A 12,023-nucleotide genomic window follows, 5' to 3' on the forward strand; every position below is an offset into this window, starting at 1 on the left:
CACTGAACCACCGATGCTCGTTTAAGTTTTGTAGAGCCTGTATTTGCACATAACCAGATATTTATCATTAACAAAAAGTTGCTGCATCGGCCGGGAATCGAACCCGGGCCGCCCGCGTGGCAGGCGAGCATTCTACCACTGAACCACCGATGCTCATTTACGCTTTGTAGAGTCCTGTATTTAAATAACCAAGATATTTATCAAGTTTTAAAAAGTGATATTTATCCCCATGAACTTTTTGAGACGTGATTAACAAAATGCTGCTGCATCGGCCGGGAATCGAACCCGGGCCGCCCGCGTGGCAGGCGAGCATTCAACCAATTAAGCCACGGCGCCGGTGATAGTTAATTGGGGTTACCAAAGTTGTCGCAAATATTTTAAGAAATATTGACAAAAAAGCCCCTTTTTATGATGAGACACATACTATATGGATACGATAAGATGTATTTTCATTATATTGAAATTTGACAGTTTATTACCGGGACAGCGCGTACGCAGTCCCGACTACCAAAAATTGCGCGCCCGAGTTATCCACATTAGGGACAATCGCAGGGGTCATCCCAACCGAGGTGCAATGGAAGGGCCTCGCCCTGGGGGAACCGCCTTATTGATCACGGTAGCCCCCACGCCAGGTAAGTATGCCTAAGGGTCTCAAGAAGTGACCTAAGCCTTAACCATTCTATATTTTGCGGTGCTAATAATTAGGGAAATACTTCATAGCGCCATCCAGTGGTATGAATTCTGCGCCAAACGTCTGTATCTATTTCATCATATTTACATATAAAATGATATTAATTCTAATTATAAATGTTGAGGTTTAAATTAATTGTTTTTTGCTTTTTTGCTTTTTGTATTGTAGGGCTGTAACATTTTAGTATGCTTCATAAGACCATGATAGCTATTGCCATAAAAAGGTTCATAAATCGGCAAATTTTATTTTCAACAGTTAATTTTAAGACAACAGCAGCAAGAAATATACCGGATATTCTTACCTAAAACTAATCAGTACCATACCCAAACCAATATCTTTCGAACAATAATTTTTTAAGATCGATTTAGGATTGTGAGCCTAAACGTAGACAATTTTTTGAAGTAAAACTTCTTTAGGCGCGACATGGGTGTAAAAACTTCTTTAGGCGCGACACGGGTGTAAATCCGTACAAATGCATCGAAAACGCCAACGTGAAGTTGAAGACTACGACGCTAGTAAGCGCAGCATCGCAATTATTCGATCTAGTCTGCGAGCAAAACAAAAAATACATCAAATGTCAAATCATATGTCAAAAACGAAACAAAAATTTGTCGACTTTCACTTGAGTTTTGTATTTAGCTCGTAGTCTCTAAACATTTTTGAAGTAAAACTTTTAGGCGCGACATGGGTTAGCAGTATAATTCGTGAGTTAATAAAAATGTCAGGATCGGAAGAATATTTATCCCGTCCCCCATAAATAATTGTAGTGCAAATGATCGCAATAAATAATGAAACTAAGGAAAAATCTGCGCTGCGTAAGAATTGATAGCTTTGTATATCACTTTTAAGATAATGATAAAGATATTTATCCGCATAAACTTTTTGAGACGTTATTAACAAAATATTGTTGCATCGTGGCAGGCGAGCATTTTACCACTGAACCATCGATGCTCGTTTAAGTTTTGTAGAGTCCTGTATTTGCACATAACCAAGATATTTATCATCAACAAAAAGTTGCTGCATCGGCCGGGAATCAAACCCGGGCCGCCCGCGTGGCAGGCGAGCATTCTACCACTGAACCACCGATGTTCGTTTACGCTTTGTAGAGTCCTGTATTTGAATAACCAAGATATTCATCACGTCTTAAAAAGTGATATTTATCCGCATAAACTTTTTGAGACGTGATTAACAAAATATTGTTGCATCGTGGCAGGCGAGCATTCTACCACTGAACCACCGATGCTCGTTTAAGTTTTGTAGAGTCTTGTATTTGCACATAACCAAGATATTTATCATCAACAAAAAGGCCTGCATCGGCCGGGAATCGAACCCGGGCCGCCCGCGTGGCAGGCGAGCATTCTACCACTGAACCACCGATGTTTGTTTACGCTTTGTAGAGTCCTGTATTTGAATAACCAAGATATTCATGACGTCTTAAAAAGTGATATTTATACGCATAAACTTTTTTGAGACGTGATTAACAAAATATTTTTGCATCGTGGCAGCGAGCATTCTACCACTGAACCACCGATGCTCGTTTAAATTTGTAGAGTCCTGTATTTGCACATAACCAAGATATTTATCATCAACAAAAAGGCCTGTATCGGCCGGGAATCGAACCCGGGCCGCCCGCGTGGCGGGCGAGCATCCTACCACTGAACCACTGATGCTCGTTTACGCTTTGTAGAGTCCTGTATTTGAATAACCAAGATATTTACCATGTCTTAAAAAGTGATATTTATCCGCATAAACTTTTTGAGACGTGATTAACAAAATGTTGTTGCATCGGCCGGGAATCGAACCCGGGCCGCCCGCGCGGCAGGCGAGCATTCTACAACTGAACCACCGATGCTCGTCTAAGTTTTGTAGAGTCCTGTATTTGCACATAACCAAGATATTTATCATCAACAAAAAGTTGCTGCATCGGCCGGGAATCGAACCCGGGCCGCCCGCGTGGCAGGCGAGCATTCTACCACTGAACCACCGATGCTTGTTTACGCTTTGTAGAGTCCTGTATTTGAATAACCAAGATATTCATCACGTCTTAAAAAGTGATATTTATACGCATAAACTTTTTGAGACGTGATTAACAAAATATTGTTACATCGTGGCAGGCGAGCATTCTACCACTGAACCACCGATGCTCGTTTAAATTTGTAGAGTCCTGTATTTGCACATAACCAAGATATTTATCATCAACAAAAAGGCCTGGATCGGCCGGGAATCGAACCCGGGCCGCCCGCGTGGCTGGCGAGCATTCTACCACTGAACCACCGATGCTCGTTTACGCTTTATAGAGTCCTGTATTTGAATAACCAAGATATTTACCATGTCTTAAGAAGTGATATTTATCCGCATAAACTTTTTGAGACGTGATTAACAAAATGTTGTTGCATCGGCCGGGAATCGAACCCGGGCCGCCCGCGTGGCAGGCGAGCATTCTACCACTGAACCACCGATGCTCGTTTAAGTTTTGTAGAGTCCTGTATTTGCACATAACCAAGATATTTATCATTAACAAAAAGTTGCTGCATCGGCCGGGAATCGAACCCGGGCCGCCCGCGTGGCAGGCGAGCATTCTACCACCGAACCACCGATGCTCACTTACGCTTTGTAGAGTCCTGTATTTGAATAACCAAGATATTTATCATGTTTTAAAAAGTGATAATTATCCCCATGAACTTTTTGAGACGTGATTAACAAAATGCTGCTGCATCGGCCGGGAATCGAACCCGGGCCGCCCGCGTGGCAGGCGAGCATTCTACCACTGAACCACCGATGCTCGTCTAAGTTTTGTAGAGTCCTGTATTTGCACATAACCAAGATATTTATCATCAACAAAAAGTTGCTGCATCGCCTCGTCTAAGTTTTGTAGAGTCCTGTATTTGCACATAACCAAGATATTTATCATCAACAAAAAGTTGCTGCATCGGCCGGGAATCGAACCCGGGCCGCCCGCGTGGCGGGCGAGCATTCTACCACTGAACCACCGATGCTTGTTTACGCTTTGTAGAGTCCTGTATTTGATAACCAAGTATTTATCATGTTTTAAAAAGTGATAATTATCCCCATGAACTTTTTGAGACGTGATTAACAAAATGCTGCTGCATCGGCCGGGAATCGAACCCGGGCCGCCCGCGTGGCGGGCGAGCATTCTACCACTGAACCACCGATGCTTGTTTACGCTTTGTAGAGTCCTGTATTTGAATAACCAAGATATTCATCACGTCTTAAAAAGTGATATTTATACGCATAAACTTTTTGAGACGTGATTAATAAAATATTGTTGCATCGTGGCAGGCGAGCATTCTACCACTGAACCACCGATGCTCGTTTAAATTTGTAGAGTCCTGTATTTGCACATAACCAAGATATTTATCATCAACAAAAAGGCCTGGATCGGCCGGGAATCGAACCCGGGCCGTCCGCGTGGCGGGCGAGCATTCTACCACTGAACCACCGATGCTCGTTTACGCTTTGTAGAGTCCTGTATTTGAATAACCAAGATATTTATCATGTTTTAAAAAGTGATAATTATCCCCATGAACTTTTTGAGACGTGATTAACAAAATGCTGCTGCATCGGCCGGAATCGAACCCGGGCGCCCGCGTGGCAGGCGAGCATTCTACCACTGAACCACCGATGCTCGTCTAAGTTTTGTAGAGTCCTGTATTTGCACATAACCAAGATATTTATCATCAACAAAAAGTTGCTGCATCGGCCGGGAATCGAACCCGGGCCGCCCGCGTGGCAGGCGAGCATTCTACCACTGAACCACCGATGCTCATTTACGCTTTGTAGAGTCCTGTATTTGAATAACGAAGATATTCATCACGTCTTAAAAAGTGATATTTATCCGCATAAAATTTTTGAGACGTTATTAACAAAATATTGTTGCATCGTGGCAGGCGAGCATTCTACGACTAAACCACCGATGCTCGTTTAAGTTTTGTAGAGTCCTGTATTTGCACATAACCAAGATATTTATCATCAACAAAAAGTTGCTGCATCGGCCGGGAATCGAACCCGGGCCGCCCGCGTGGCAGGCGAGCATTCTACCACTGAACCACCGATCCTCATTTACGCTTTGTAGAGTCCTGTATTTGAATAACCAAGATATTTATCATGTTTTAAAAAGTGATATTTATCCCCATGAACTTCTTGAGACGTGATTAACAAAATGCTGCTGCATCGGCCGGAAATCGAACCCGGGCCGCCCGCGTGGCGGGCGAGCATTCTACTACTGAACCACCGATGCTTGTTTACGCTTTGTAGAGTCCTGTATTTGAATAACCAAGATATTCATCACGTCTTCAAAAGTGATATTTATACGCATAAACTTTTTGAGACGTGATTAACAAAATATTGTTTGCCTCGTGGCAGGCGAGCATTCTACCACTGAACCACCGATGCTCGTTTGCGCTTTGTAGAGTCCTGTATTTGAATAACCAAGATATTCATCACGTCTTAAAAAGTGGGGAATCGAACCCGGGCCGCCCGCGTGGCAGGCGAGCATTCTACCACTGAACCACCGATGCTCGTTTAAGTTTTGTAGAGTCCTGTATTTGCACATAACCAAGATATTTATCATCAACAAAAAGTTGCTGCATCGGCCGGGAATCGAATCCGGGCCGCCCGCGTGGCAGGCGAGCATTCTACTGAACCACCGATGCTTGTTTATGTTCTGTAGAGTCCTGTATTTGCACATAACCAAGATATTTATCATCAGCAAAAAGTTGCTGCATCGGCCGGGAATCGAACCCGGGCCGCCCGCGTGGCAGGCGAGCATTCTACCACTGAACCACCGATGTTCGCTTAAGTTTTGTAGAGTCCTGTATTTGCACATAACCAAGATATTTATCATCAACAAAAAGTTGCTGCATCGGCCGGGAATCGAACCCGAATTGAATTTTGAATTAATTCGCAATTTGTAATGTTGTAATATTTTATTGTATTGAATAATTGCAAGTAATTAGTTTCACAACGCAATATATTATATCTCATAACCAAGAATAAAAAAAATATCGATAAAAAATCTTAAAACATCCATCGCAATTGCAAGAAAGGCTCCGGCGAGATTCGAACTCGGGATCTCCTGTTTACTAGACAGGCGCATTAACCAACTAAGCCACGGCGCCGGTGATAGTTAACTGGGGTTACCAAAGTTGTCGCGAATATTTTAAGAAATATTGACAAAAAAGCCCCTTTTTATGATGAGACAGAATACGATAAGATGTATTTTCATTATATTGAAATTTGACAGTTTATTACCGGGACAGCGCGTACGCAGTCCCGACTACCAAAAATTGCGCGCCCGAGTTATCCACATTAGGGACAATCGCAGGGGTCATCCCAACCGAGGTGCAATGGAAGGGCCTCGCCCTGGGGGAACCGCCTTATTGATCACGGTAGCCCCCACGCCAGGTAAGTATGCCTAAGGGTCTCAAGAAGTGACCTAAGCCTTAACCATTCTATATTTTGCGGTGCTAATAATTAGGGAAATACTTCATAGCGCCATCCAGTGGTATGAATTCTGCGCCAAAACGTCTGTATCTATTTCATCATATTTACATATAAAATGATATTTAATTCTAATTATAAATGTGAGGTTTAAATTAATTGTTTTTTGCTTTTTGTATTGTAGGGCTGTAACATTTCAGTATGCTTCATAAGACCATGATATCTATTGCCATAAAAAGGTTCATAAAAATCGGCAAATTTTATTTTCAACAGTTAATTTTAAGACAACAGCAGCAAGAATATACCGGATATTCTTACCTAAAACTAATCAGTACCATACCCAACCAATATCTTTCGAACAATAATTTTTTAAGATCGATTTAGGATTGTGAGCCTAAACGTGGACAATTTTTTGAAGTAAAACTTCTTTAGGCGCGACATGGGTGTAAAAACTTCTTTAGGCGCGACACGGGTGTAAATCCGTACAAATGCATCGAAAACGCCAACGTGAAGTTGAAGACTACGACGCTAGTAAGCGCAGCTATCGCAATTATTCGATCTAGTCTGCGAGCAAAACAAAAAATACATCAAATGTCAAATCATATGTCAAAAACGAAACAAAATTTGTCGACTTTCACTTGAGTTTTGTATTTAGCTCGTAGTCTCTAAACATTTTTTGAAGTAAAACTTCTTTAGGCGCGACATGGGTTAGCAGTATAATTCGTGAGTTAATAAAAATGTCAGGATCGGAAGAATATTTTATCCCGTCCCCCATAAATAATTGTAGTGCAAATGATCGCAAATAAATAATGAAACTAAGGAAAAATCTGCACTGCGTAAGAAATGATAGCTTTGTATATCACTTTTAAGATAATGATAAAGATATTTATCCGCATAAACTTTTTGAGACGTTATTAACAAAATATTGTTGCATCGTGGCAGGCGAGCATTCTACCACTGAACCATCGATGCTCGTTTAAGTTTTGTAGAGTCCTGTATTTGCACATAACCAAGATATTTATCATCAAATAAAGTTGCTGCATCGGCCGGGAATCGAACCCGGGCCGCCCGCGTGGCAGGCGAGCATTCTACCACTGAACCACCGATGCTTGTTTACGCTTTGTAGAGTCCTGTATTTGAATAACCAAGATATTCATCACGTCTTAAAAAGTGATATTTATACGCATAAACTATTTGAGACGTGATTAACAAAATGTTGTTGCATCGTGGCAGGCGAGCATTCTACCACTGAACCACCGATGCTCGTTTAAATTTGTAGAGTCCTGTATTTGCACATAACCAAGATATTTATCATCAACAAAAAGGCCTGGATCGGCCGGGAATCGAACCCGGGCCGCCCGCGTGGCGGGCGAGCAATCTACCACTGAACCTCCGATGCTCGTTTACGCTTTGTAGAGTCCTGTATTTGAATAACCAAGATATTTACCATGTCTTAAAAAGTGATATTTATCCGCATAAACTTTTTGAGACGTGATTAACAAAATGTTGTTGCATCGGCCGGGAATCGAACCCGGGCCGCCCGCGTGGCAAGCGAGCATTCTACCACTGAACCACCGATGCTCGTTTAAGTTTTGTAGAGTCCTGTATTTGAATAACGAAGATATTCATCACGTCTTAAAAAGTGATATTTATCCGCATAAACTTTTTGAGACGTTATTAACAAAATATTGTTGCATCGTGGCAGGCGAGCATTCTACCACTAAACCACCGATGCTCGTTTAAGTTTTGTAGAGTCCTGTATTTGCACATAACCAAGATATTTATCATCAACAAAAAGTTGTTGCATCGGCCGGGAATCGAACCCGGGCCGCCCGCGTGGCAGGCGAGCATTCTACCACTGAACCACCGATGCTCGTCTAAGTTTTGTAGAGTCTTGTATTTGCACATAACCAAGATATTTATCATCAACAAAAAGGCCTGGATCGGCCGGGAATCGAACACGGGCCGCCCGCGTGGCAGGCGAGCATTCTACCACTGAACCACCGATGCTCGTCTAAGTTTTGTAGAGACCTGTATTTGCACATTACCGAGATATTTATCATCAACAAAAAGTTGCTGCATCGGCCGGGAATCGAACCGGGGCCGCCCGCGTGGCAGGCGAGCATTCTACCACTGAAATCACCGATGTTTGTTTACGCTTTGTAGAGTCCTGTATTTGAATAACCAAGATATTCATCACGTCTTAAAAAGTGATATTTATACGCATAAACTTTTTGAGACGTGATTAACAAAATATTGTTGCATCGTGGCAGGCGAGCATTCTACCACTGAACCACCGATGCTCGTTTAAATTTGTAGAGTCCTGTATTTGCACATAACCAAGATATTTATCATCAACAAAAAGGCCTGGATCGGCCGGGAATCGATCATTTTTGAGACGTGATTAACAAAATGTTGTTGCATCGGCCGGGAATCGAACCCGGGCCGCCCGCGTGGCAGGCGAGCATTCTACCACTGAACCACCGATGCTCATTTACGGTTTATAGAGTCCTGTATTTGAATAACCAAGATATTCATCACGTCTTAAAAAGTGATATTTATCCGCATAAACTTTTTGAGACGTGATTAACAAATATTGTTGCATCGTGGCAGGCGAGCATTCTACCACTGAACCCCGATGCTCGTTTAAATTTGTAGAGTCCTGTATTTGCACATAACCAAGATATTTATCATCAACAAAAAGGCCTGGATCGGCCGGGAATCGAACCCGCGCCGCCCGCGTGGCATGCGAGCATTCTACTGAACCACCGATGCTTGTTTATGTTTTGTAGAGTCCTGTATTTGCACATAACCAAGATATTTATCATCAACAAAAAGTTGCTGCATCGGCCGGGAATCGAACCCGGGCCGCCCGCGTGGCAGGCGAGCATTCTACCACTGAACCACCGATGCTCATTTACGCTTTGTAGAGTCCTGTATTTGAATAACGAAGATATTCATCACGTCTTAAAAGTGATATTTATCCGCCATAAACTTTTTGAGACGTTATTAACAAAATATTGTTGGCATCGTGGCAGGCGAGCATTCTACCACTAAACCACCGATGCTCGTTTAAAGTTTTGTAGAGTCCTGTATTTGCACATAACCAAGATATTTATCATCAACAAAAGTTGTTGCCGCATCGGCCGGGATCGAACCCGGGCCGCCCGCGTGGCAGGCGAGCATTCTACCACTGAACCACCGATGCTCATTTACCTTTGTAGAGTCCTGTATTTGAATAACCAAGATATTTATCATGTTTTAAAAAGTGATAATTATCCCCATGAACTTTTTGAGACGTGATTACAAAATTTGCTGCTGCATCGACCGGGAATCGAACCCGGGCCGCCCGCGTGGCAGGCGAGCATTCTACCACTGAACCACCGATGCTCGTCTAAGTTTTGTAGAGTCCTGTATTTGCACATAACCAAGATATTTATCATCAACAAAAAGTTGCTGCATCGGCCGGGAATCGAACACGGGCCGCCCGCGTGGCAGGCGAGCATTCTCCCACTGAACCACCGTTGCTTGTTTACGCTTTGTACAGTCCTGTATTTGAATAACCAAGATATTCATCACGTCTTAAAAAGTGATATTTATACGCATAAACTTTTTGAGACGTGATTAACAAAATATTGTTGCATCGTGGCAGGCGAGCATTCTACCACGAACCACTGAACACCGATGCTCGTTTAAATTTGTAGAGTCCTGTATTTTGCACATAACCAAGATATTTATCATCAACAAAAAGGCCTAGATCGGCCGGGAATCGAACCCGGGCCGCCCGCGTGGCAGGCGAGCATTCTACCACTGAACCACCGATGCTTGTTTACGCTTTGTAGAGTCCTGTATTTGAATAACCAAGATATTCATCACGTCTTAAAAAGTGATATTTATACGCATAAACTTTTTGAGACGTGATTAACAAAATATTGTTGCATCGTGGCAGGCGAGCATTCTACCACTGAACCACCGATGCTCGTTTAAATTTGTAGAGTCCTGTATTTGCACATAACCAGATATTTCATCAACAAAAAGGCCTGGATCGGCCGGGAATCGAACCCGGGCCGCCCGCGTGGCGGGCGAGCATCTACCACTGAACCACCGATGCTCGTTTACGCTTTGTAGAGTCCTGTATTTGAATAACCAGATATTTACCATGTCTTAAAAAGTGATATTTATCCGCATAAACTTTTTGAGACGTGATTAACAAATGTTGTTGCATCGTGGCAGGCGAGCATTCTACCACTAACCACCGATGCCGTTTAAATTTGTAGAGTCCTGTATTTGCACATAACCAAGATATTTATCATCAACAAAAGGCCTGGATCGGCCGGGAATCGAACCGGGCCGGCCGCTGTGCGGGGCGGCATCCTACCACTGAACCCACCGATGCTCGTTTACGCTTTGTAGAGCACCTGTATTTGAATACCAAGATATTTAACCAGTCTTAAAAAGTGATATTTATTTGCATAAACTTTTTAGACGTGATTACAAAATGTTGTGCATCGGCCGGGAATCGAACCCGGGCCGCCCGCGTGGCAGGCGAGCATTCTACCCACTGAACCACCGATGCTCATTTACGCTTTGTAGAGTCCTGTATTTAAATAACCAAGATATTTATCATGTTTTAAAAAGTGATATTTACCCCATAACTTTTTGAGACGTGATTAACAAAATGCTGCTGCATCGGCCGGGAATCGAACCCGGGCCGCCCGCGTGGCAGCGAGCATTCTACCACTGAACCACCGATGCTCGTCTAAGTTTTGTAGAGTCCTGTATTTGCACATAACCAAGATATTATCATCAACAAAAAGTTTGCTGCATCGGCGGGGAATCGAACCCGGGCCGCCCGCGTGGCAGGCGAGCATTCTACCACTGAACCACCGATGCTTATTTACGCTTTGTAGAGTCCTGTATTTGAATAACTAAGATATTCATCACGTCTTAAAAAGTGATATTTATACGCATAAACTTTTTGAGACGTGATTAACAAAATATTGTTGCATCGTGGCAGGCGAGCATTCTACCACTGAGCCACCGATGCTCGTTTAAATTTGTAGAGTCCTGTATTTGCACATAACCAAGATATTTATCATCAACAAAAAGGCCTGGATCGGCCGGGAATCGAACCCGGGCCGCCCGCGTGGCGGGCGAGCATTCTACCACTGAACCACCGATGCTCGTTTACGCTTTGTAGAGTCCTGTATTTGAATAACCATGATATTTACCATGTCTTACGAAGTGATATTTATCCGCATAAACTTTTTGAGACGTGATTAACAAAATGTTGTTGCATCGGCCGGGAATCGAACCCGGGCCGCCCGCGTGGCAGGCGAGCATTCTACCACTGAACCACCGATGCTCGTTTAAGTTTTGTAGAGTGATTAATAAAATATTGTTGCATCGTGGCAGGCGAGCATTCTACCACTGAACCACCGATGCTCGTTTCAATTTGTAGAGTCCTGTATTTGCACATAACCAAGATATTTATCATCAACAAAAAGTTGCTGCATGGGCCGGGAATCGAACCCGGGCCGCCCGCGTGGCAGGCGAGCATTCTACCACTGAACCACCGATGCATGTTTACGCTTTGTAGAGTCCTGTATTTGAATAACCAAGATATTCATCACGTCTTAAAAAGTGATATTTATACGCATAAACTTTTTGAGACGTGATTAATAAAATATTGTTGCATCGTGGCAGGCGAGCATTCTACCACTAACCACCGATGCTCGTTTAAAAATTTGTAGAGTCCTGTATTTGCACATAACCAAGATATTTATCATCAACAAAAAGCCTGGATCGGCCGGAATCGAACCCGGGCCGCCGCGTGGCTGGCGAGCATTCTACCACTGAACCACCGATGCTC

At 43.1% G+C, this 12,023-nt stretch overlaps 32 non-coding genes across 32 annotated transcripts; all 32 read right to left on the bottom strand.

Annotated features, from left to right (window-relative positions):
• Nucleotides 1-82: 82 nt before the first annotated feature.
• Trnag-gcc lies at nucleotides 83-153 on the bottom strand. The gene has a single exon. It is a non-coding gene; the product is annotated as a tRNA-Gly (tRNA).
• A 325-nt stretch (nucleotides 154-478) lies between these two features.
• On the bottom strand, nucleotides 479-640 carry LOC113374497. The gene has a single exon (XR_003366990.1). It is a non-coding gene; the product is annotated as a U1 spliceosomal RNA (small nuclear RNA).
• Nucleotides 641-1,709: 1,069 nt separating this feature from the next.
• On the bottom strand, nucleotides 1,710-1,780 carry Trnag-gcc. Its single transcript has one exon. It is a non-coding gene; the product is annotated as a tRNA-Gly (tRNA).
• Nucleotides 1,781-2,000: 220 nt separating this feature from the next.
• On the bottom strand, nucleotides 2,001-2,071 carry Trnag-gcc. Its single transcript has one exon. It is a non-coding gene; the product is annotated as a tRNA-Gly (tRNA).
• A 401-nt stretch (nucleotides 2,072-2,472) lies between these two features.
• On the bottom strand, nucleotides 2,473-2,543 carry Trnag-gcc. Its single transcript has one exon. It is a non-coding gene; the product is annotated as a tRNA-Gly (tRNA).
• A 67-nt stretch (nucleotides 2,544-2,610) lies between these two features.
• Trnag-gcc lies at nucleotides 2,611-2,681 on the bottom strand. The gene has a single exon. It is a non-coding gene; the product is annotated as a tRNA-Gly (tRNA).
• Nucleotides 2,682-2,900: 219 nt separating this feature from the next.
• Trnag-gcc lies at nucleotides 2,901-2,971 on the bottom strand. The gene has a single exon. It is a non-coding gene; the product is annotated as a tRNA-Gly (tRNA).
• A 111-nt stretch (nucleotides 2,972-3,082) lies between these two features.
• On the bottom strand, nucleotides 3,083-3,153 carry Trnag-gcc. The gene has a single exon. It is a non-coding gene; the product is annotated as a tRNA-Gly (tRNA).
• A 67-nt stretch (nucleotides 3,154-3,220) lies between these two features.
• Trnag-gcc lies at nucleotides 3,221-3,291 on the bottom strand. The gene has a single exon. It is a non-coding gene; the product is annotated as a tRNA-Gly (tRNA).
• Nucleotides 3,292-3,402: 111 nt separating this feature from the next.
• On the bottom strand, nucleotides 3,403-3,473 carry Trnag-gcc. The gene has a single exon. It is a non-coding gene; the product is annotated as a tRNA-Gly (tRNA).
• Nucleotides 3,474-3,616: 143 nt separating this feature from the next.
• Trnag-gcc lies at nucleotides 3,617-3,687 on the bottom strand. The gene has a single exon. It is a non-coding gene; the product is annotated as a tRNA-Gly (tRNA).
• Nucleotides 3,688-3,796: 109 nt separating this feature from the next.
• On the bottom strand, nucleotides 3,797-3,867 carry Trnag-gcc. The gene has a single exon. It is a non-coding gene; the product is annotated as a tRNA-Gly (tRNA).
• A 401-nt stretch (nucleotides 3,868-4,268) lies between these two features.
• Nucleotides 4,269-4,337, bottom strand: Trnag-gcc. The gene has a single exon. It is a non-coding gene; the product is annotated as a tRNA-Gly (tRNA).
• Nucleotides 4,338-4,404: 67 nt separating this feature from the next.
• Nucleotides 4,405-4,475, bottom strand: Trnag-gcc. The gene has a single exon. It is a non-coding gene; the product is annotated as a tRNA-Gly (tRNA).
• Nucleotides 4,476-4,696: 221 nt separating this feature from the next.
• Nucleotides 4,697-4,767, bottom strand: Trnag-gcc. The gene has a single exon. It is a non-coding gene; the product is annotated as a tRNA-Gly (tRNA).
• Nucleotides 4,768-5,431: 664 nt separating this feature from the next.
• On the bottom strand, nucleotides 5,432-5,502 carry Trnag-gcc. The gene has a single exon. It is a non-coding gene; the product is annotated as a tRNA-Gly (tRNA).
• A 459-nt stretch (nucleotides 5,503-5,961) lies between these two features.
• On the bottom strand, nucleotides 5,962-6,123 carry LOC113374498. Its single transcript, XR_003366991.1, has one exon. It is a non-coding gene; the product is annotated as a U1 spliceosomal RNA (small nuclear RNA).
• A 1,066-nt stretch (nucleotides 6,124-7,189) lies between these two features.
• Trnag-gcc lies at nucleotides 7,190-7,260 on the bottom strand. The gene has a single exon. It is a non-coding gene; the product is annotated as a tRNA-Gly (tRNA).
• Nucleotides 7,261-7,661: 401 nt separating this feature from the next.
• On the bottom strand, nucleotides 7,662-7,732 carry Trnag-gcc. The gene has a single exon. It is a non-coding gene; the product is annotated as a tRNA-Gly (tRNA).
• Nucleotides 7,733-7,953: 221 nt separating this feature from the next.
• Nucleotides 7,954-8,024, bottom strand: Trnag-gcc. The gene has a single exon. It is a non-coding gene; the product is annotated as a tRNA-Gly (tRNA).
• A 66-nt stretch (nucleotides 8,025-8,090) lies between these two features.
• On the bottom strand, nucleotides 8,091-8,161 carry Trnag-gcc. Its single transcript has one exon. It is a non-coding gene; the product is annotated as a tRNA-Gly (tRNA).
• Nucleotides 8,162-8,570: 409 nt separating this feature from the next.
• On the bottom strand, nucleotides 8,571-8,641 carry Trnag-gcc. The gene has a single exon. It is a non-coding gene; the product is annotated as a tRNA-Gly (tRNA).
• A 352-nt stretch (nucleotides 8,642-8,993) lies between these two features.
• Trnag-gcc lies at nucleotides 8,994-9,064 on the bottom strand. Its single transcript has one exon. It is a non-coding gene; the product is annotated as a tRNA-Gly (tRNA).
• A 225-nt stretch (nucleotides 9,065-9,289) lies between these two features.
• Trnag-gcc lies at nucleotides 9,290-9,359 on the bottom strand. Its single transcript has one exon. It is a non-coding gene; the product is annotated as a tRNA-Gly (tRNA).
• Nucleotides 9,360-9,470: 111 nt separating this feature from the next.
• Nucleotides 9,471-9,541, bottom strand: Trnag-gcc. The gene has a single exon. It is a non-coding gene; the product is annotated as a tRNA-Gly (tRNA).
• A 67-nt stretch (nucleotides 9,542-9,608) lies between these two features.
• On the bottom strand, nucleotides 9,609-9,679 carry Trnag-gcc. Its single transcript has one exon. It is a non-coding gene; the product is annotated as a tRNA-Gly (tRNA).
• A 226-nt stretch (nucleotides 9,680-9,905) lies between these two features.
• Nucleotides 9,906-9,976, bottom strand: Trnag-gcc. Its single transcript has one exon. It is a non-coding gene; the product is annotated as a tRNA-Gly (tRNA).
• A 679-nt stretch (nucleotides 9,977-10,655) lies between these two features.
• On the bottom strand, nucleotides 10,656-10,727 carry Trnag-gcc. The gene has a single exon. It is a non-coding gene; the product is annotated as a tRNA-Gly (tRNA).
• A 246-nt stretch (nucleotides 10,728-10,973) lies between these two features.
• Trnag-gcc lies at nucleotides 10,974-11,044 on the bottom strand. The gene has a single exon. It is a non-coding gene; the product is annotated as a tRNA-Gly (tRNA).
• A 219-nt stretch (nucleotides 11,045-11,263) lies between these two features.
• Trnag-gcc lies at nucleotides 11,264-11,334 on the bottom strand. The gene has a single exon. It is a non-coding gene; the product is annotated as a tRNA-Gly (tRNA).
• Nucleotides 11,335-11,445: 111 nt separating this feature from the next.
• Trnag-gcc lies at nucleotides 11,446-11,516 on the bottom strand. Its single transcript has one exon. It is a non-coding gene; the product is annotated as a tRNA-Gly (tRNA).
• A 146-nt stretch (nucleotides 11,517-11,662) lies between these two features.
• On the bottom strand, nucleotides 11,663-11,733 carry Trnag-gcc. Its single transcript has one exon. It is a non-coding gene; the product is annotated as a tRNA-Gly (tRNA).
• Nucleotides 11,734-12,023: the final 290 nt, after the last annotated feature.

The sequence above is a fragment of the Ctenocephalides felis genome, unplaced genomic scaffold, assembly GCF_003426905.1.
Source record: "Ctenocephalides felis isolate EL2017-DRISC unplaced genomic scaffold, ASM342690v1 CF-g0.4_SCAFFOLD_01866, whole genome shotgun sequence".
NCBI classification, from domain to species: Eukaryota; Metazoa; Arthropoda; class Insecta; order Siphonaptera; family Pulicidae; genus Ctenocephalides; species Ctenocephalides felis.